Here is a 22,808-nt window from a genome sequence, read left to right on the forward strand (position 1 = left end):
CAAATAATCAGCATCCTGTATTCCCCTCCTTTGCTTTGTATTCTGTGCGAAAACAGTTGGAAAACTTGGACAGAAAAGAAACCACTAATAATATCCCTTTTACTCTTTAGTGTCTCAAACCTGTCCATTGAGATCTTTCCTAATCTTCATCCATGGCTTTCTCACAGCAATACACTAATCTTTTCTTTGCCTAGTAGTCACCAGCACCCTCTTGTTATTTTAGGAGATAATATCGCTTCAGGATTGTGTTATTTAACTTATACTGATTTTTAACATCGATTGGATGTGGGAGTCCCTTAGGATCTGGTCAGGCAAGCAGGTTCTTCTTAGCTGGAGGAAACAACTTTGATTCTTGCACATGAATCTTAAATATGAGCTTGAAGAAGACTGGGAGGGGGAAGGGATGGTGTCATAATTGGGAACAGGCTGAAAATGAGCCAGAACTGCACAGCTGTTGACCATAAACCCAACACAATGGGCCGAGGTAAGGAGATCCAGGGCAGGAAAGAGGGGCTCATCTATCTTTACAGTGTTGTCTCCGTCATTCAGAAAATAATTTGGACGAAGATGTCGATGACAATAGTGATGGTGCTGATAATTATGATAGTGTCTAGTTTAAACCATCACAACATTAAGAAAATACCCAAACATTATAGTAATTTCAAAAAATGATGTGGCACACATACACTAAAATGACCCCCAGTGAGCCAGCCCCTGTATAATCCCTTTCCATTGAGTACGGGACCCATGATTTGTTTCTAATCCATAAAATAGGACAAAGATGAAGGAATACCAGATGTAATCACAATTCCAAAGCAGCTGATCGCAAGTTAATGAAAAGCAAGATTATTTTTGGGTGATCTGGACTTAATCAGGTGAAAACTGAGATTCTCCTGGCCCTGAGGAACTAGTCAGCTGCCATGGGGTGCGAGGGCCCATCAGGGCCCACATGGCAAAGCATTGCTTTGGTCTCTAGGAGCTGAGTGCAGTCCCTGCGTGAGAGCTATCAAGAGATAGCAGCAAGGAACTGAATTCTGCCATCAGCACCTGGGCTTGAGGAAGGCTCTGAGCTCCACAAAGGAAAACCACTCAATTGACAATTTGATTGCATTCTTCTGGGATCCTGAACACAGAACCCAGGTGTCTGATACATAGAAACTATAAGATAATAAATATAGGTTGTTTTAAGACACTAAGTTTGTGATAATGTATTGTGTAGGAATAGATACCTAATATAAAGGACCACCAAAGTAATATAAAGGTGAGAGATTTGGTCCAGGAATTTGGTGATGAACTGGGATTACTTGAAGAACCTGGGACAGAATTCTTTCTTCAACTTTAGTTATAAATATATAAAATTTATAGGAACAGAACTATTGTTGGTTATTTTCCAGGACTACAGATAACTATATAAAACATTAATTTCACTAATTTTTTTTTTCAGAAACTCCTACCCCCAGAAAGCCTGGTCTAATTTATTTTGGGTAATACACTGACACTGGTATTTTTCAAAGTTGCTCAGGAGATTCTATGGTGCAGTGCTGGTTTAATAGCTATTGGGCTTCTTTGTGGGAAGAAACATGCCCCTCCTCAGTCTATTGTGAAGAGCATTAAAATCTATTCTCTGCTGGAAAAGTGTCTTAAGTAAATGTGGGCTTTAGAAATGCTAATATCATAATTAAGCAAATGCAGAGACAATGCCAGACCTGCCAGAATGGATCTGGAGGTTTTAACCAAATGGAAGATGGGGTGAAGGAAGAAAGGAGGCAGCCTAGAGACTTTCTGATGAGAGACCCAGGGACTGTTGATTCAGCTTGAAGGACTGTTGTTGCTCAGACCCTTCTTGATAAAAATCTCGATTCCAGATCAACCCACTCTCTCAAATTTACCTGAATCCCATCTGAGTTGTTTGAGTATTTTCTCCCCTTTTGCCTCCATATTCTGTCTAGCATGTTTTATTATTGCTGTACATTACCTCTTCCCCACATCCTTTCTGTCCACTAAAGAAATGTACTTAAGTTGGCAGCTGAAAATGTTTTTGACTAAGGTAGAATATTTCTAAAGAGAAATAAAATCCTGAACCATAGGAGATGGTAGTTTAGTGTCTGAAAATACATTTGGGAATCTTAGAAGATTACGAGGAAGATCTTAGACTAACTGGATAATACATACTACTTTGGAATAAGCGGTTGAGACACTGGATTAGGGGATCTATGCATAAAGAACAAATAACTAACTCTTCTACAGGACTGAGCAAGTCAGGACCAGCCAGGTTATGGTGCAGTAACAAACAGCTTTAAAAAACAGGTTTATTTCTAACTCATGCTCCATAATTATCTTAAATTGGCCAGAGTGATTGGGGGGCTTTCCTTCCACATCATTCTCAGTCAGAGACTGGTTGACAGAAGCTCTACTGTCCAGAGCTTTGCCAGTAAGTGTCACCTGAAAAAGGGAAAGGTGACCATCTACCAATTCTTAAAAGCTGCTGCCAGGAAATTGCACATGTCACTTCCACTCACATTTGATTGGCCAATGCAAGTCATCTGGCTCTACATGACTCAAAGGGTCAGGGAAGTGCAATCCTACCTTGTACCTAGGAAGAAGAGAATCACAAATTTTGGGGAAATAGCACTAATTACCACAAGGATTTGTCCAGAAATTCCCTGAGGCTGTAGACTTCTTCAGGGCCACAGCAACACTGCAAGAGGTCTATGAATTCACACATATATCAGACAAATAGAGGTCTATGTGAAATAGCTATAGATGCATTTGCACTGAATTTTAAGTTGTTACTGAACTCTTGGTAGCTTTTACTCTTGATGTATTTCTTTTCAAAGAACTTGTATTAAAATTAACATTATACCAAAGAAGGGTTTTGAAGTCAAAACAAGAAAGTGTCCTTGTGTTTGAGACGCTTAGGAAACACCTAATTTACTGTTCACCTGAATTAGTTACAACTGATGATACTGAGTCAGATGTTTCATGAGTATTGAAAAGGCTGATTAAGAAACACATTCAATCACAGAGAAGGGACATAGTGGATCTCTGGCAACTTGCTGCACTGATGGACAGTGACTGCAGTGGAGTATGGGTAGGGACTTGATAATATGGGTAAATGTAGTAACCATATTTTTTTTTCATGTGAAACCTTCATAAAAGTGTATATCAATCATACCTTATTAAAAAATTAAAAAACAAAAAAAGAAACACACTCTACTTAGGTAACCATACATATAGTACTGTTGCTACCATATAAAGTACACATGACAGTTTCATTGATCAGGTTCTCCCACAGCTTCCAGAACCTACCTAAATATGGAGTTACCTTTGCAACTGCAATGCAATAGAGGCATTAAGACTCTTTATTATGAAGAAATATGAAACATTTCTTATACCTTTTGGCAGAAATCAGTTGTAGTTAGATAAGTAATATACCTAAATCTTTGTGGTTACCTTAGATTGGTAAAAATTTAGAAATTTGATGAAAATTCACTTGAATTAAGAAGTTATTACTTTCTGAAGGTTCACCTGCAATTTACAGTTCCTGCTTGGGAGAATTGAGAGGGAGGATCTTTGTTCTTAAATCTTTTGAGAAATATTCTATCATGTTATTTTCTTTCTGCTTTTGAATTCACCCTGCATCCAGTTCCTTTCACTGGTGCTGGTTGAAAAGATGTTGAATACAACCAGCATATTTGGAGGGGACACTCCCCCTGCACCTGTTCTTTTCTTCTGATAAAGACTGGCCACAAAGGAACCAAGTATAAGGAGGAGAATTCTCAGTTCTTTCCCCTACTTACCATTTCCTCAGTCTCTGGAATTTTCTTACACTATTGGTTATGCCATATGATATCCTGAAGAACTCCTTCACCCACGAGAATTTTCCCCAGACTGGGAGCCCAGCATCCACTTACAAACTGCCTGATGATTCAAACGCAGTGTTCCACTTTTGGATAGCTATTTACAGTTTTGAAAAATTCCGCCTGGGATATAGAAAGAAAGAGCAGTCCCATGAAATTGGCCTCTGAATAATTTCAGCATCATGCAAAAGTGAAGAATTTTCCAAATACAATTGGAGATGCCACAAAGAGAAAAATAAACTGGAAAACAACTTAAGCCCTCCAGTGCAGGTGCGTTGGCAAAAATTCCCATACGACTTTCACATGATTCCTGGTGCTGACAGAAAAAAAAATGTTTATACTGAGGTCTCTGGACTGAGAAGAGGGATATTAAAGATGTCCTCTATAACTGCTTTGTTATTTAGTTTTTATTCCTGATGGTAGAAGTGACCTAAAAATTGTAAAAAGACCTGACAAATAAGGAAAATAATAAAAAGAAAATATGTCCAGTGATCACATTACTCAGAGATGACTGTTAACCTTTTGCCATAGATTTTCCAGCACTTTTTCTATGCATAAAAGCATACTTTTCATTAAATTTTATTATGCTGAATTCTATGTTTAAGGTACTAGATTTATAGTTGTATATTCAACTTTAGTTACTATTCATACTGTTTATTGTTTTTTGTAATGTACTTAATCAGATAGAACCAAGAGTGGTATGTTAAAATACCCCAAACGAAGATTAACCCATCAATTTCTTACTGTATTTTTAATAAGTTCTCTATCTTCATTTTTAACATTTAAAGGTACACAACTGATATAATTTTACTGTGTATTATAGCTTTAAATAAATCCTGAAGCATTTTGCAAAATATGAAGGCTTTAAAAATTATTTTTCTTGCTCATTTACTAAAGGAAGCTTATTTGGAGGGAAAAAAACAGAATTCAGAAGATAATCATTGAGGATTGTGACTTTTGCCAACATAGAATGACCTCTTTTGGAACATTTAATTTTTTTAGTTTAAATTGTACTTTGAGAATTAAATTTATATCCTTTATTTCATTTTATATGTGCTCACTTTATTTTTGCTCCTAGTTTTGTTTTAAGCACACTAGTTTTCTTTTGGCGGGTCGGGGGTAAGAAATGATGGTATATGTGTCAAAAAAGAAGAGCGTTGGATTTCGTTTTTTAAATCCGGTCAGAGGCTTTACCTTCCATAAAGGTATTAAACACCTTCATTTTTACCGATTTGAATTGCATTATATGATACCTCTAACATCAGTTTATGCTTGTTTTTTTTTTTCTTCTATGAAGCTGCTGCTTCTCCAAGTTTTGTTTCATGAAAACTCTGTTTCAGCTGTGCTTTTCTCCTTTAGGACAGTGATTCTTAATCTCAGTTCTCAAAGGCTGCCGAATGTCAGGGCTTCTGTGCAGTTCCTGAAATGATGCAAAATTCTGTGCGTGTGTACGTGTGCGTGTGTGCGTGTGCGTGTGTGCGTGTGTGCGTGTGTACGTGTGCGTCTGTGCGTGTCAAGACAAGCGTTTGCGTGGGGAGGAGACCCGCACCGCTCACTGCAATCCGTCCCCTCCGACCTCCCATGCAGCCTCCCCCCTCTTCGCCGTCAGAGAGGAATTCTCCCGACCCTCACACCTCATCTTCCGAACGACCCGTCTTGGGGGCCCTGGTCTGAAGCCTGTGGAGGAGAAACCAGCCGCTATTCTAGAGGCAGGAGGAGGTTTGGGTCCTGGGAGCGAGCAGGACCCAGGCCGACCAAGAAAGCCGAGGATGCCTGGGGAGCTGCGGAGGGTGCGGACGGATGCTGAGGACGCGGGGCTGTGAGTTCCCGGGGGCGCAGTAGGGCGCAGGGGGCAGAACAGGGGTGACGTTGTCCAGGGCAGGTACAGCACCGCCAGGGCGAGGGTCTGGGCAGTGGGGAGAGCCTGGGAGCCTGGGCCTCTGCGGCAAACGGGCGAGCAGGTGGAAGGGGCTCGGCCAGGCAGTGGTGGCGGGGGTGCCAGGAGCCGGGCCCTGGCAACAACTCAGTGCCAGGGCCGCGGAGGCTGAGGGAGGCGTGGTCTATAAACACTGTTTGTAAAATTAAAAATACAGCCTCCACAGCTCTACCATCTCATGGGAGCTAATTTCTTGTTTTGAAAAAACCTTTTACACATTTTGTGGGTGACAAGGTAGTATGTGTGTTGTTTTAATACATTTAACACACTGAACCCATCACTGAGGCCCCTTTTCCACACTTGTGCACAGTTTTCAAAATTAAATGGCTTTATGAGACTCCATTATATTACTGGGCCATAGTTTTCTGAGCTATCCCCAAACACTGGACGTTTCGCGTGTCCTAATTTGTTTAGCTTTATGAGATGGAGCTGCCGTAACCCCTCTGAGCACACAGCTTCTCAGGGGTCAGGAACTGGCTTGCGGGAGCACAATCGCTACTACGCCTGCTGCTGCCCCTCTAAGCCAGCTTTGCCCCAGGACTTTACCTGGCACCACTGCCACAGTGCAGGGTGTGCAAGGCACCCTGCTTCAGTTGCTCAGTTTTGGGAGCTAGAGGAAACCAGGACCAGGCTTGACTTTTTGCAGCAGAGCTGGTGTGAGACGGGGGCTGATGTGTCTGGTATCTGCTGGAGGAAGCAGTTCTCATGAGCTGAGAATTTTCCAAACACAGCAAGAATGTACCCAAAGTAACAGGCAGGTAGGAAGGTGGGCAGATGTTGAACAGAGCCTGCACCAGTGGATGAGGCAGCTGGTAATGAAAGAGCACGTGGTGCAGTACAGCCTGGCCGGCATTTGGGAAATGTCATTTGGAAAATTTTTAAAACCTACCTTAATATTTAGAAAATGGCATTTCAATATTAATTTGTTTTTCTTCACTCACTAGGGAGAGAGACCATTTTTCTTCTTTAGTTTTTCTGGATTTCTATAGGGCTTCATGGGATTCACTCATTTTCCATCTGGGAATCCCCAGTACCTTGCAGAATGCCTGGCACATACTATAGCTGGACACGTATTTGTTGAATATGTTGAATGAAGGTCAAGGAGACACTGATAGAGCTGGCAGAGCCTGGCCCCACTGAGTTCCAGAGCTGTGTGGTCCTGCTTGCTGGAGGGAGGTCCTGAGTCCCCTCTGGCATGCAAACCTAATCTTGTTCCGCAGTCACACTCATCCTGTTCCCATATCTGTCCCCATCTCTATCTTCCCGCTTACTTCCCAAATGCCTGGATGATTGCAACAGCCTGTGAGAGGGCCCATCTACTCCCAAACTCTCCGTATCCCACCCTTCCTCCCCTCTTCCAGGTCATGTTTCTAAAGCACTATTTGGATCTCATTACATTTCTGTTCTAAAGTCTTTCCTGATTCTCCACTATCTGCAGGAAAGAGCCTTAAATCCATAGCTTTTCATAAAGGGCCCTTCACAACTCATCTTCATTTCTCCTGTCTGGTTTCTTATCAAATCACCACCCTGGTCCTTCACCCCCAGTCCTCACCCCATGTGCCCCACACTCCAGCCACATGAAAAACTCAGTGATGCCTGAGAACACCAGGAACTTTCACACCTTTTGCCTTGCTCAAGCAGTTCCAGCTGCTTGGAATATTCCTGATTGCCTTGCCCACATAATCAACTTTTATTAAACCTGTGAAGTAGAGACAGAATACTTCTCTGAACTTTTCCCTGTTTTTCCTCCTCAATTCCATTCTCTCATCAACCCTACAGAATCGAGGGCTCTTTATTCAAACCCCCTTAGTCCTTATATGTACCATAGACCATGTATGCATTCTGTGTGTGTGTGTGTGTATGTGTGTATGTCTGCCTGCCTGCCTGCTTGTCTCAGGACTCCCTTAGGGCTAAATAGGTAAACAATTCATCTTTGCATGACTACAGCCTAGTTCAGTGCCTGAAACACGGTCAGCACTGAACTTGGTGTGATTTTATAGAATTAAATATAGTCTCTCTGATTATCATTTTACCTGTTGCAATACTCATTGGCTTTTCTCCACCAATGCCCATGTTCCCTACCTCCACATACTCCAGATTGAGTTAAAAAGCAAATTCAAATTCAAATCTTTCCCACATATGAGGCACTGATTTTTAATTCAAAATGAAGAAAACTCTTCTCATGATTCTGTCTTTGAGTGGCATATGACCTCTCAGGAAAAAAACAGTGCCATTGCGTGGCAAAAGTCAGGAAGGCTTAACGCTGTCTGAATGCCAACCAGGCTATCTTTGTTTGCAGTCAGACCTACCATCCCCAGGCACAGGACAATGTTAGTTTGACCTCAGCAGAAATCAGATCTGCTCTACATGGTGATGATGATAGCAAACATATGGAATTGATTAAATGAATAAATAACCCTACTTAGTTTTGCATAAGAATATGTGGTACCCAGGTCAAAGATAATCCCTAATTTTTCTATGCATAATAGATTCCAAAGTGTAAACATCACCAGTAGCCTGAACCAAACTAGATGCTTTAAGTCAACAGTCAAAGGTGTGATTGTAAACTCAGAAATATTGACAATGTTTGTGAATATCACTTCTCTAAATTAGGTGAGAGGTCCATTGCTGATGTGGGTGCCTAATTTATCTGTCACCTCAGTGTTAGGTCTTGGTCAGCCTTCTTCCTACTTGTCAACTGCAGAAAATTCTCTGGATTTTGTCTGCTCTCTTTTAATTTATAAATGTAGCACAATATCAAATAATCCATCAGAAGCTAGTCATTCTTTGATGAAATGTCTTAAGTTATTTCTCTCCTTTGAAGCCACAGACATTTAAAATTTGTTAGGCTCTCATGGTGATTTCTGCTGAAGAAAATGTTATTTCACTCTTCCATTCCACAAAGTTTTAAGAGGCATTCATTCAGTGATTGCTGGCTTCAAGTCATTGGGGGACCCTTCTTTCTGTCTGAACCTGGCTAGACCAGTACCCAGAGCCAGCATGGCTGGACATGGGAGGTGGAGAAGGTGCGAGAAGCAGGCCGTGGGAGGGAGGTTAGGAAAGGCATAATGTGAGAGAACAGGTAGAGGGTCACTGGGCAAAGGGCTCAACATCAGGACGGCTGCTGATGAAATTCAGCAAAATTCCTTAGAGTGGGTTGAATAATGTTCCCCCCAAAAGATATGTCCAAGTCCTAACTCCAGGTCCCTTTGAATGTGGCCTTATTTGGAAATAAGGTCTTTGCGGATGTAATTAAGTGAAGGATCTCAGAGATGAGATCATCCTGGATTTGGGTGGGCCCTAAGTCCAATGACTGGTGCCATTGGGAGAAAGGAGAATGAAATCAGAGATACAGAGACTGGAAAGGGAAGGCCTTGTGAAGACAGAGGCAAAGAATGGAATGATGTGTCTACAGGGAGGAGGGTAGCAGGGGTTGCTGGCAGCCACCAGTGATTAGGAGAGAGGCATGGAACAGATTCTCCCTCGGAGGTTAGAGGGAATAACCCTGCTGACACCCATCTCTAGGACTACAAGAGAAGAAATTCGCCAAGTTTTTGGTAATTTGTTACAGCAGTCCTAAGAAACTAATATACTCTGCCCCATGCATGCCCATTCAGCATTCCCAGAGTGCCCCAGAAGCGTAACTGTAAGCTTCATGAGTGAGGGCCTCGGGCTTGTTCACTCTGTATCTCTACCCTAATGGCTGTCATTTAGTATCAATATTGGTTCAATGAATGGATAAAATCTGTTCTTCCTGCCTCCCTTGAAAACAGATCAAAAGCCCTAGAGGTAGAGAATGAAAGGTCCTTTCCTACGGACTCTGAAATTATAAATAGTTAGGATTAACTATCTTGAGTATAAGAATCAGCATTTAGAGAAAGTTAAGTAAACTCTTACAGTCTCTATTTATATAAATAATTAAAACTATTCTGCCACATTTCAACTCAGATGCACTGTTGAGGGTAAATAAGATAGGTTCCTGGTTTGCCTAGAATAAGACACTCATTTAGTTTTCTTTCAATCAACAAATACTTCAGATATTTCATAAGCACTTTGCTCAAAGTAGGGATCCAAGGCTACAGCAAGTGGGGACTGTGGAGCCTCCAGCCTAACGGAAGAGGAAATGGCAGTTAACCAAACTGAACACGAGTATATCACTGCAGACATAATAAGAGTGGAGCAAAGAGAGTCTAGCACGTTCTGTTCAAAGGTAGCTGGATTAATGTGTGTTCCTGCGATTCACCTGCAAGGTCTATGGGGTAGACCTTTCTCTTTCTGCTCACCTCGACTTTACTAGTGACTAGCTCAGTTCATAGTCCAGATATACCTTATTAAATAAGTAAATACATGGTATTGCTCTATCATCTGGCATCCTGGTTACAGTACTTTTTTTCCCCCTTCTAACCAACTTTCACTGTAGGAAGAGAAATACATCCTTCGGTTAATAGATGATGAATAAGGTGAGCATCCCAGGCAGTCAAAAATCAATATGAAACCAAAGAAAGTCCATTCACAAGGACATAGGAAACTTCATGTAGTAAAGGGAAATTCCACTCAGAGAACCACCAGCATCCTGCCAGGCCATCTGCTTTGGCAGCTTTACACACCTGTTAAAACATGGCAACTAAACAGAGCCTGTGTTCAGTCACAACCACTGTGAACTGCGTGACATTTGCCAAGGAAAACAGTAACAAGGCAAAATTTTGATTAGCCACAATTTAAAAAATGTTTATTATTTCTGGTTTTGGTGATATTCAAGAGTTTATGTGGGTGCCTATCAATCAACTGATGCTCTTAGAAAGCACCTATTAAATGTAGGGCATGGCTCCTACTTCTGGGGAAAGCATGGAAGTAGCTGAGATTTCTGTCCTCAAGTTTGCTTATAGCTGGGTAGGGAGGTGAGCCCTAGGGCACGTTTGCATCTCTTTTAACAGTATCCATCCTTTCTTCTCCTTCTGTGAAGTCCGTCTTCTGCTACCCTTCAGTCCATGCGACTCTGGTAGATTTGACTCCACCCCCTGCCCAAAGTTGGATTATGTGTTTTAGATCAAGCCAATGAGCTCATCGTATTGTCCTATCTTGGAGCAAAGAGGTTTTGACTGGGAGTGTAGTTCCAAGATCTTCTATCTCCTACTGCATTGGAAACTAGACAGAGCCCCAGGAAGCTGCTGGTAATTACGTGATACCCAGGCGGGGCCACAGAATGAATGAAATCAGCCCTGAAGATATGGAAATGAGAAATGGAAAGAAGAAAACTGGATCTCAGGCTCAGCGTTTGAAGCCTGGATCAAGTCTTGCCTGAAATCAACCACCTCCCTGGACTGTTCAGCTGCAAGAAGCAACAAGTTCTTTTCTTTTCTTTTCTTTTCTCTTTTCTTTTCTTTTCTTTTCTCTTTTCTTTTCTTTTCTTTTCTTTTCTTTTCTTTTCTTTTCTTTTCTTTTCTTTTCTTTTCTTTTCTTTTCTTTTCTTTCCTTTTCTTTTGTTTCTTTCTTTTTTTCTTTCTTTTCTTTCTTTTTTTTTCTTTCTTTTCTTTCTTTCTTTTCTTTCTTTTCTTTCTTTCTTTCTTTCTTCTTTTCTTATTTTGGCTTAAGTAATTTTAGTTTGTGTTTTCTGTCATTTGCAACAAAAGGATCTTAACTGACATCAAGACCCTCTAAGAAGGGTGTTAGCAAACAATGTCGAAGGTCCAGAGCAGCCAGGAGGAGCTGTAGATGAAGGAGCAGAGAAGGCAGAAGGAGAATATTCTGGGCCCAGTGGGTGTGCCCACCAGCAGAGCAGTGTGGCCGAGAGACACCCCCAAGGCCAAGGTGGCAAACACGCCAAGTAGGCAGGTTGATGCCAGTTCATTAACAAGCTCAACAGCGAGTTTAGATCTTTTGTGCTGAGTAATGACCTGATGAGGAGGAAATTAATCCTTAAGGATCATCAATTTTGTCAGTCGGTTCTCCACACAATTAGGACAGGTGGTGAGGTCAGTTTGACAGGCAACCTAATGCTTTGTTTGTTTAACCATCCTTTGTACCAGCTTTTAGCACATGAGAGGATACTTTACCCTGTACTGTTCTCCTTGGTGACAGGAGGCAAACACAAGGGCTCTCACCTTGCCCATGAGGACAGAAAGTCAGGTGAAGGTACCGTTATCCCTCCAGGAGGATGGCAGTGGCCTGTCTATGCTGCTTTGGGGATGTGAGCCCTGACGGCCAACCGCTGTGCTGACTTGGGATAAACCTGAGTCTTGAAAGTGCAGCAACCTAGAAAACTCGCCAGGTCAGATTCTCTTAAGTCTGATAATGAAAAGGTCCTTAAATAAGACCTTCTCAACTCTACTTGCCCAGAAGAATACAGGGGTGTACTTGAGGCATTTGACTGTGGCATTCAATTAAAAACAGGCCTGCAACTTATTTCTAGAATATTCCTAAGTGGGTCTACTATCACCACAGAGTCCTGCTTATAAATTGGGGGCAGAAGTGGAAAAATCAAAAGGAATGTTTTTATTCTCTTGTAGTAGATGTGTAGACTCTCTGACTCCAGCATTGGGGTAATTATCTTTCAACAGCAATTAATTACAAAGTCATAAAACATATGAGCAAACAGTTCCTATTAAAAGCTTTTGTTTTAATATACCATTACAAATAGTGAGAAAAAGGCTTGCTTGAAGATAAAATTCCAAAGGAGCAGGAAATTATTTCAGAGGGACCATCTAAAATTTTGTAGGGTTTTAAGGATAACAGAAGACTCAGAGTGGAATTATGTGAAAAAATGCCAGAACATCTGTTACGTTAAGTATAACAACAAAAAAATCAAAATAAATCTCTGGTGAGGAAAAAACTCGTAATAGACTATTGTGGGGCTTCTGCCCTTTTTAAGGGAAACTGGCAAAAGCACCAAGTGGGAACATGATGGGGTGAAAGGAATAATACAATACCAGTGAAGCCGTGCCAGCTTCTCGGGTCTGCTAGCTCCGGCCTCTCATGCTTGGCATATTTATGTAACGAGTCCTAAGTCACAACAGCCAGCTCCCAGGGAAACCAGCTGTCAGTCACATACAACTTTGTTCTTTCTTGTTCTCTTCATTGTTTTCAATATAAGCATTTTTCTATTAATAAGAAAAGTGTGATCTGATTGGTGACAAAAAAGAAAAAAAACCACACACACATTGTCAAGTCAGTTTCCTTCCATTCATTTTAATGCGTAGCCATGCCATTTGAGATGAAAAGACTTTAGTCTAATCTGGCTAGATATTAAGAAATAAACAGATGAAATGCTAAAATCTTAGCAAATGTTCAAAATCCAGATTGGCTCAATCTGACTTAGAAAGTTTTTAAATAAATTTCTAAATACGGTGAATACATGCAAACTTCCATGTCCTCAGGAAATAAAATGCCCCTGGTTGTGGCTGAATCTGAGAAATCTTAGCAACATCATATTGCATTTAGTATTTTTGTGTAAATTTAAAAGATTGGAGGTCTAAATTGGTTTAAACAGTAGCAACCTGATGTAGTCCTTGCACCTTAAAAACAAAAGCCTCTTAAGCAATAGGGTTAAGAGCATCAAGCATCTCCAAGTCAAATGTGAGGATGTGGTATTCTGCTGCTTTTAAGGTAAAGAGAGTCCATCCCTTTTGGAAAAGTGTAGCTGAAATCTCAAAAATTTAATAAACTTAATTAAGAGGAGACTGTTAAAAAATCTGCAAAGAAATTTGTCACATATTATGAAAAGGGAGAGCCATAATGGGTTCTGTGCCTTTGGCCTAGAATATTCTAATGATCTAATCCCTGCTGACCTCCCCAAGCTCATCTCGGTGAGACGCTGATGCCCTGGCCAACTACCCTTCAGACTCATGACCACCTAAGAGTTTGTCAGCTTTTCCTGCAGCTTCCTCTGTCTGGAATGTTCCTTCCCACTCAACTCTTCACATAGCTAGCTTTTTCTCCTCAGATTTCAGATTGTCATCTCCCTCAGAGGACCTCTGTTGATTATGCATTCTGGGCATTTCTCCCCAATTCTTCTGGTAGCAAAATCAAAATTTTCCTTTGGAGGAATCAGCCTGCCCCACCCTTAGTCACCGAGATTTTGGAGGAAAAGACCAAGTCCTTTTGGAAGTTTCAAGGCATATAACCTAGCTCTGGCCACAGTGATTGGTTCAAGGATTGGCATGTGACTTACAACTGGCCAATGAGAATCAGCTTCTGAAGTGTTTCTGGAACCAATGAGAAAGAGGTACTCTGTTTCCACTGGGTTGGCTGAGTTGGTAGGATGTGAATTTCGAGTTCCAATGGCTGTACTGATAGCATAGGAAGAGATGGGGGTGGAGGCAGATAGAGAGAAAGGGACAATCAAGAAAGAGAAAGGGACAGAGAAGTCAGGTCCCTCCCAGTGACGCTGATTAGGACTTTAAGGGCTGCCATGCTTTGTTTCTTTCTTTTCTCTTTCCTTCCTTCCTCTCCACTCTCTCTCTCCCTTCCCTCCTCTTTTCTTCCCTTCTTCCTTTCCTTTTTTTTTTTTGTTTTGATTTAACTCATTGCAGTTCAGTTTTTATCACTTGCAAACCAAACAATATAGACTGCTGGGCTTCCTCAAAGAGGATACCTCTGAACGTAACATTTACAGCAATTGCTTGCCCTTTCCCATTATTTACATAGCACCCTGGGTTTTTAGAAAAACAGCTTTAGTTGCAATTTGCAATTATTTAATAGTTTATGTGTTTACTGTCTATCTCTCTCTATAAGATATAAGCTACCTGAGATCTGAAATGACAGGCTAAGGAAGATACTTTACTCTCTAGCACTGAAGGAGTACAAGCAGGGTAATGGTCAAATCTGAACTTTGTGCTAAAAAAAGTGAGTACAAAAAACAAAAGGATTAAAAGCAAGACATGGCTGGATAATAAGAAATACTGTGTGTCCTAGAAGTCTATCCCTGCTGCTTCTGCAATGAAAGACACTAACGTGCTAGTCACTGCTTTATCACAGGGCCAGTTCGTAGAGGAGGAGCCTTGAATTCCGAACTTCCTTGGAAGTATTGGCAATGAGTGGGTTCAGTGGTGATGTTTATACTCAACAGTCCAACAAATGGGCCTTAGGAATTGGTATATAAGTAGGTTCCTAAGAATTCTCTGGTGGTCCACTGGATCGCAGGCTTTAGTTAGTTTGGTATTTAGTTAGATATCTCACTGTGTGAGTCAAGAGGCAGGAGGATCCCATGGAAACGGCCATGAGTTCTCCTTGTCATCATCTTGGGAATGTTTAGGGGAGGGGTGAGGTTTCAGAAGCTGTTTGAATGTTGCGGGTGGTGGAACTCTTACAGGGTGCTAAGGGGGACGGGGAATTCTAGGCCTGCTGCACTGTATAGAGGAGGGATGGGGGATTTGCTTGCCGTGACACCCTGGCCTTCGCACCACCACCACATGGGATATTTGGAGGAACTGAATAGGTTCACCTCTGTCTTTCTGCATGAGGTGTGTGCTCAGGATGCTAACACTTTAGTATAATCTGAATAACCTGGATGCAGAGTTAGCTTCCTTTTAGGACCACTGTTTGGGTTAACGTTCTGCTGTCACCGTCTTTAAATTCTCAATAATTTTTTAAGAAGGGGCTCAAATTTTCATTTTGTACAGAGCCCCACAAATTATATAGTTGGTCCTGCCTGGAGGTGGTTGTGAATGCAGATTCCCAGGCCCTTCCCCAGAGCATCTGATTGCAAAGGTCTCTATGGACTCAGAATCATCTTTTCTAGCACACAGACTGGGTGATTCTTTAATTGACTACTCTCGAAGTCACATTTGCACTAATGCTAACTATAGGTTCACATAGTGCACAAAGGGAGTTTAAAGAAGTTTTCCAAAGAATAACTGAGGTCAGTCAGTAGCACAGAAATGGCAGGCCCCAGCATTGTTTTACGAAACAGGACAGGACCTTCCCAGTTTCCCTTGAACACAACTTCTTTCTGTCTTAGTTCTGTCATTTCTCTAATGATCACTGCAGTTTTAGAAGTTCTTAGATCTCTGGGTTTTAAGAGGTCCCTTTCAAAGAAACTCAGAAATGCCAGGATCACTGTCATCTGTTGTCTAAAAAAGGGATGGGCTCAAGGGTGTCTAATTTCATGAGCTAAGTGAATCTCATGCTAACTAACAGAGGTGGCTAATGTAAAAGGGCTGTCCTGCCAGCCCTTGTCTGAGCAGACATCACCAATCAGGGCTGCAGGCATTGCTAATCAATCACACCCCTCATTTCCACTGAGCTCAGGGTGGGGGTGTTGGGGTGGGTGAAAAGCCCTGTCAATCCAGGCAGCCCCCACCAACCATTGATGAAGCAGGTGAGAACTACTTCCCGGGTCTATCAGTTGGGATGGGGAGTGGGGAGCCTGAGGCTTAGTGGATGCGAAAGAGTTCTTTTTTTCTTTTTCAGGTAAAGGAGAACCATTAAAAGGGTCACTTCTTTAGAGGACAAATTTACTTACCAGCTGCCTGTGTTGAAAATATACAGAAACCCAACACTTTCAGGGGAATGATGTTATCACTGTCCCTCCTTTCCTTGGGGTAGTTACAACTCTGGGGCCCTCAAAGTAACTTGACTACCTTTGATAAGAAAAGCACTGGGTCATTTTTATTAACTTATTTAGCTTAGTTTAACCAATCATGGGGGGTACTGTTTTGAATCTGGGTAGGGGTAGGCCTTCTCTATTTAGTTAAATTTATGAACTACTATGTTTCCAAAGAAAACAGGGAAATTAGCATCCTTAGGCCAGAGGTAGCTACTCAATTACCTCTGAGATCAGGATCCCATTAAGACACAACAGCAAGTCTTGAGAACTGTCTCACCAAACTGACATTCCTCTGAACTTAGCTTTTGGTTCAAAAATGTCACACATACTAAAACTCACTTGAAACTATATTAAATTCCTAGACTCTGCTGTTGGTTAGAGAGGGGGGCACTTGTGAGCCAGGCGATCGTGTGATCCAGAGCTCTGGTTCCAACCACTGCGTTATGGAGCACTTCATCAGGGCTTAAGTGATTTCTCGCAAGTATAAGCTGATCTGGCCACTTCTTACAAGCTTGTGGGGCTGGGGGCGGGCAAGGTCGCAGTCAACCTGGCCTTCCCAGAGGCATCCTTGGAGCTCTTTGCAGTGATGGTATTTGAAGTGGAAAAATAACCCCTCTAAACAAGACAACAACGAAAGTCCCTCTGGCACTTTCTGCATGTTCTTTCTATTTCTATCATGTTCTCAAGTTTACAAGGCCTTGCATCAGGATGCACGTTGTGTTAAGAGCAAGTCTGGAGGGAGGGTCCCAGAGATGAAGACATGTGAGCAACAGAGTTTAGTAAGTTTCAGGCAGGAAGTTACTCAAGCTGTGAAATCCATCATCTCAGAAGTGTTTCACTTTAGTAGAAAGAGGGGAAATTATCCCCAATCTGCTGTGCTGCAAACCTGTGAGATATACACATATGCAAACATGTGGAGGAAGGCCTGGGAGGAAGCACAACCCCCACCCCAACATACAAATATAAAAGTGGTCATCTTAGGAGTGGGGACCTGGATTAGAAGTTATGATCAAAGAAGGCTTTGGTCTTTTTTACCCTTTTGTTTTTCTCTAGGAAAATGGACTCAGGCATGGGTTGTGAAACTGAAAATTACTTTCAAAAACATTTTCTATGATCTTCAGATGGACATTTCATGTCCAAACCTGCCCTTTACCCAGCATCATGCTTGGTTTCATAGAAAACATAAAAAGATGTAGTGCCTACAAAATTTTACACCTGACAAAGAGATGAGCCAGTGTAGGGAGTCTGGCTGGCTGGGCGATGTGAAGACAACTTGAAAACCAAGAAGACACATTAGCTCCAGTCTCTTACTCTGCATTGGTTCCTGGTGGGGGAGAGAGGCGTAGACGGATGGAAGTGGTCTGTGGGATTAGGGGATCTAGAAGCAGCTGTGGGCAGCAGCTGGAATCAGACCCACCCAGGGGGCCTTGCAAGGACTTGGTGTTTAGGCAGCAGGATGGAGTTAAGGGAAGGATGCAAGGAATGGGTCCACAGAACTGTCTGGTGTGACTCAAAAGATGATGCTCTTGTTTTAAATCTAGGAGACCTGGAAACTCAGACATGCCCCCTATACGGCCATATTGGAAAGGGGAGCCTTTGGGAAGAGGCCTTGAAGAGGAAGAGAGGCCAGTGAGAAAACCAAGAAAGATTAACTAGGAAGCCAGAAGAATTGTGAGTCTCACAGACTGGAGTCATGGAAGGGGGATTTTGAAGGGGGATCATCAGCAGTGTTCTACAGAGAGACGGTAGAGAACAGACAAAGGGATAGTTTGTCCTCGAATACTAGGATCTAAACACAGGCTTTTAAGTGCCTGGTGCTGTGTTTCAGAATTAGGAATGTTGATATTTCCATCATTTGTCGATTTGTCATTTCCTTGAAGCTCAATGGGCCAATTCCACAAAACTAAGGTGGACTTACCTTCTCAAAAGCCAGTAGAACTTCCTAGAGAGGTACTTCAGTCCATTGTGAGAGTAAGCTGGCAGTTGGCTGGAGGGTGGATAGGAATAGATAAACACACACACAGACACATATGTATTTTTTAAATCAACACTGCAAGGGTCAATCACATAAAGAAACACAAAACGCACATATTTTCCTCTCTATAAAGCCATGATACAGCACATATTAGCATTATCCTCAGAATCACTCAAAATTCATTAGATATCATTTCCAGTTAAGAAGGGGAAGTAGGGAAAAGAGGACAGAAGCCAGATATATGAAGTTTCTACTTGCTCAATGAACAATCCAGGTATCGGAGAGCTTGTTCAGATTTCTTTTTTGCTAAATCAGTTGAGCTCATTGCTCAAACTGTCATGTCTGCAGGTTATGTCTGTATTTAGAAAAATGAAATATTTATCAGTATTTTTATTAAGTCATTTGAAGAATTGGCTTCTGCAGCCGTATATCATTTGGTGGGAGAGTCCTGGGTACCAGATGCCCATCCCAGTGGAACTGGGAATATTCTCTCATTTCATCCTTTGCCCCCTCTGACCCCCACCAAAAAATACATGTTTTTGAAGAAAAAGCCTCAAATATGTCAACTATGTAATTGTATTACCTCTGAAGATAAACTTGAGGGGGGTATGAAAGAAATATTCTGCTCTTAAGCCATGGTAAAGCTGCTGAAAGAGGATTACTCTTTCTCCTACCTCTCTGAAGCAGAATGACTCCAATTGTGAAAATAGCTCCGTTTTCATATATATTTATGTTTTATAAGCCTTTGGTAAATATGACATTATTTCAAATAATTTAATATATACTAGGTGATAAAATAGATCAACATCTATCCCATTTGGCTGTCACTGCATTTAATGCAAAGATCACAGTGATTTTGTGGATTTACATCTTTGTGTGTGAGTGTATGTGTGCACTTAAGGTTAAAATATTAATTAAAAGCCTACAGCAAAGCAACATGGAATAAGAAAAGCTGACATTTTTTCAGTGTCTACTATGTGCCAAGTGCTGTATGAGATATTTTATATCCATTACCTCATTTTATGTCACAGCTCTTTGAATGTAGATGTTGTCTCTTTATTTATTTGTTTGTTTGTTTATTTATTTATTCATTTATATTGATTGATTGATTGTACAGTTGAGTCAACCAAGTTTTGGAATGGTTAACTGACTTGCCCAAGATCTCCCAGCTGTGAATGTCAGAGTAGAGGTTCAATTTTAGGTCTAGGCACCAAAGGTCATGCTCTTTCTCTCTTTTATCTCCCTGCCTCTCTCTCTCGTAAAGAGGAATTTCCCAAGCAGCAATGGATTTCTTATTCCTTGCATGTGATTGTCTAACATTTTCAGATGTTTCCAGCAGGAATGTCCTAAGAATAGTCACGTTCCTTGATCAATGATTCTGAACCACACTAGGTGTCTTCCCCACCAAAATGTCCTTAATTTTGAGTTGACTGAAGAGCCTAAGTCTTCAGCTGGGGAATGCTGATAGAGACTTGGTCCTCACAGCTGTTCGGATGCTCTTTCCTCTTCAGACGCGTCCGTAAGGCTGTAGAGGCCACTTCCATCAGCAGTGAGCATCTCATTCTTTCTGCTTACTCCAAAAGAAATGGGACATGTCCATTTCTAGTTAGTGTTCATTCTTCCTAGACTTGAGCATATTTGTAAAAGCGCATAGCACCAATCAGATGACCAATACACAAGAAAAAGCTCTGTTATTTAGTACATTTGCTTAGTGATCAAAGATTCCTAACTAAACCTTTCTTCCTACTTTGACTGCTTGCATTGAATATACAAATCTTCTCTCTTGCCAGGCCAGTCTTGAATATATTTACAAGGACATTGATGCCCATTACTTCACTTAAATATAGATTATGAGTACAGACAATACTTTTATTCAAAGATTTTGATCATTTTCAGATTATACTTCATACTAGGACTTAACCCTAGTCAACTTCCAATAAGTTTCAAGTACATGTTCCCACAAGCCCCAAGTTTCATAAAAATGTGCTAAATAACCTTAAAGCCCTTTATGAATAATTATGAGTTTTTAAGTTTTTGTGAATCTGCATATTAATTCTGTGCCATAAATAAAACATGAAGCAAAAATCCAGCGTGTTGAGTGTCAGGGGGATCAAAAGAAGGAAGGATAATTATCAGTTTAATGTGGGAACATACTTAACCTAAGATTACCTCCAAAATTGGTGACATCCTAAGTATATATAATATATAAAGATGTCTTCATTTAAATAAAAGGAGAAAAGGATTTATACCGAGTCTCTGCCATTTTCACAGCTTTCTCAGCAGTCTGTGGTTAAAAAATAATTTTTATTTGCTAGGGATTAGTTCTTCTCACATATTTGGTCCTTCCCCAAGCATTGAGTGCTTAATGCCATATAACTCACATTTTCATACTTCGTGTGTATTACCTGGTTCTCCACCTGTAACTATCAGTTTTCTTAGATGGGGAACTTAATGAAAGGCCACTAACAACTAAGTTGACTGCATTTTGCCCACTCTCAGACCTAATGCACATCAAGGGCAAGTGTTCACATGATTCCAAGGTGCTTGTGCTCAAAGTTCCTGGGGTGGCTGCCCATGAACAACGGCAGCCAAGGTGGGATATTAGAGGGATCTATGAATACCTTTTCCAGAGCAAGAGGCTCCTGGATCTCATGTTCATATTTTTAACCAGCATGCAAATAGGAAAGACAATGACTACCCCAAGGCTCTGAGGGCACACTGTGCCTCCCTGATGATTAAAGCTGGTCTGAGTCTGAAATGTTGTTTCCCATGCCTCCAGAGCCAGCTGTGTTTATAACTGCATCTGAGAAGAGCTTCAAGTCCTCCACAACTTTTGCTAATCACACCGCCTCCATGCTTAATACCGGCTTCTCAGCCCAACGTGGACTATCGCTTGAGGCGGCCTCTCTCTCAGGATGCCGAGCTGCCTTGCTCAGGATGTCTGATCACCAGAGCCATGTGGAGTGGAAATGGATTTTGCACGGGGAATTCTGCTTCATTGGTTAAAAACAGTGTCAAAGACTTCTTGAAAAAGTGGAAAAGGCCTAGCCAAGTAATGATAATGGTACCGTGGTCCATTAAAAACGTTCTTTTCTAAAGTAATTTCTACTTAAAATGTTTCTTTATCCCAGTTCCTAATTCTCAGGAAGCTGGCTGTGGCAGGTGCCAGAAAGACCTTATTTGATTTATTTATTTATTTGTAGATGGGGACACTGAGGCGGCCTTCCCCAAAGCCATAGAATCTGATACAGTTTCAAAGGCCTCCAATGACATCATAGATCATTTATTGACACTCCAGCACTAGCTACTTTTCTTTCCACTTTCAATTTTTTTCTCTTCTTCTCTCCTTTTTCTTCTGTTCCACTTGCCCAATTATAAGGAGTAGGGTTGCATAAGTTTGTGGAAATAATAGTTTAAAGTAATACATGTACCAGTGACTTTATTTTCCCAACTTTCTTTGTTGCTAGCAGTGAAACATGTTCCCTGTCCAGTTGTACAACTAATATAGAATCAATACAGCAATCAATACCCTTAGGGAACTCTCACCAGAAGTCCACAAAATGGCAATTTGGTGTTAGAGCTCAAAGAAATGTACTTAGGTTTGGCCTCATTTCAAAATGGGTTCTAATGCCATGCTTGCTGAGCCCTGTGGGCATGTAACTTAATCTCTGGGAGCCTCAGTTTCCTTATATGTAAAATGGGGATTCCTGCAAGAGTGTTATGGGGATTTGAGATGAAGTGTGCCATGACATCTGAGTAGCCACATCTCTGAAAGGGTCCTTTGTTTCTCAGAATAGAAGGATAGCTTCATTGTTTAATCCATTTCTTTGTCAAATCCTTCATGTTCATAGCACTGTGCTTGGTGTGAAAGGTTCAAAGTAGATTTAAATAAGACTTCCAGCCTCTCTGAGCTCACAGGGCAGTCACACAGAGAAAGACATATAATCCATCAGAAGTCAGTGCCCTGGAAGTTTCCGCTTGGTGAGCGTGGAGATCAGAATTCCTTCTTCTGGGGCCTGGGGAAGGCTGTGAAGCAGAGTCCTGGGTCAGAGTCTTGAAGCACAAGCAGGGCTTTCCCAGGAGGAGGAGAGGAGAGGGTCAGTATGGCCCAGAAACCAGAGGAACGAGATCACAGTGGTGCATTCTCCAGGGAGTAAGTGTTTGGTGTTCCCTCATTCCCACCTTTGTTCTGTAGATATGTACTGAGCTCCTCCTACGTGTGTACCAGGTACTGCTCTATCTTCTAGGAGTACACCAACAGGTAAGGCCCCTGCTCCCTGGGAGCTTGCAGTCCAGTGGGGCTGCCAGACAATGAACAGCTAGAAGGCAGAAGACAGGTAATGAACCAATGCTGGCTGACGGGGGAGTGATCATGGGCTGCTTCAGGCAGCCATCTGCCTATGAAGGTGACATTTAAGTTGAGACCTACCTGAATGAAAGCAGGAGTGATAAGACCAATGATAAGAAGATTCAAGAGGAGGAGAAAGAGTCCAG

The 22,808-nt window shown here is 41.6% G+C and overlaps 1 long non-coding RNA gene across 1 annotated transcript; it reads left to right on the forward strand.

Annotated features, from left to right (window-relative positions):
• Positions 1 to 5,404: 5,404 nt before the first annotated feature.
• LOC140850548 (uncharacterized) lies at positions 5,405 to 21,353 on the forward strand. The gene is made up of 3 exons (XR_012133481.1): positions 5,405 to 5,679; positions 17,881 to 18,010; positions 21,094 to 21,353. It is a non-coding gene; the product is annotated as an uncharacterized lncRNA (long non-coding RNA).
• The last annotated feature ends 1,455 nt before the right edge of the window (positions 21,354 to 22,808 follow it).

This window comes from Manis javanica, chromosome 7, assembly GCF_040802235.1.
Source record: "Manis javanica isolate MJ-LG chromosome 7, MJ_LKY, whole genome shotgun sequence".
Classification (NCBI taxonomy): Eukaryota; Metazoa; Chordata; class Mammalia; order Pholidota; family Manidae; genus Manis; species Manis javanica.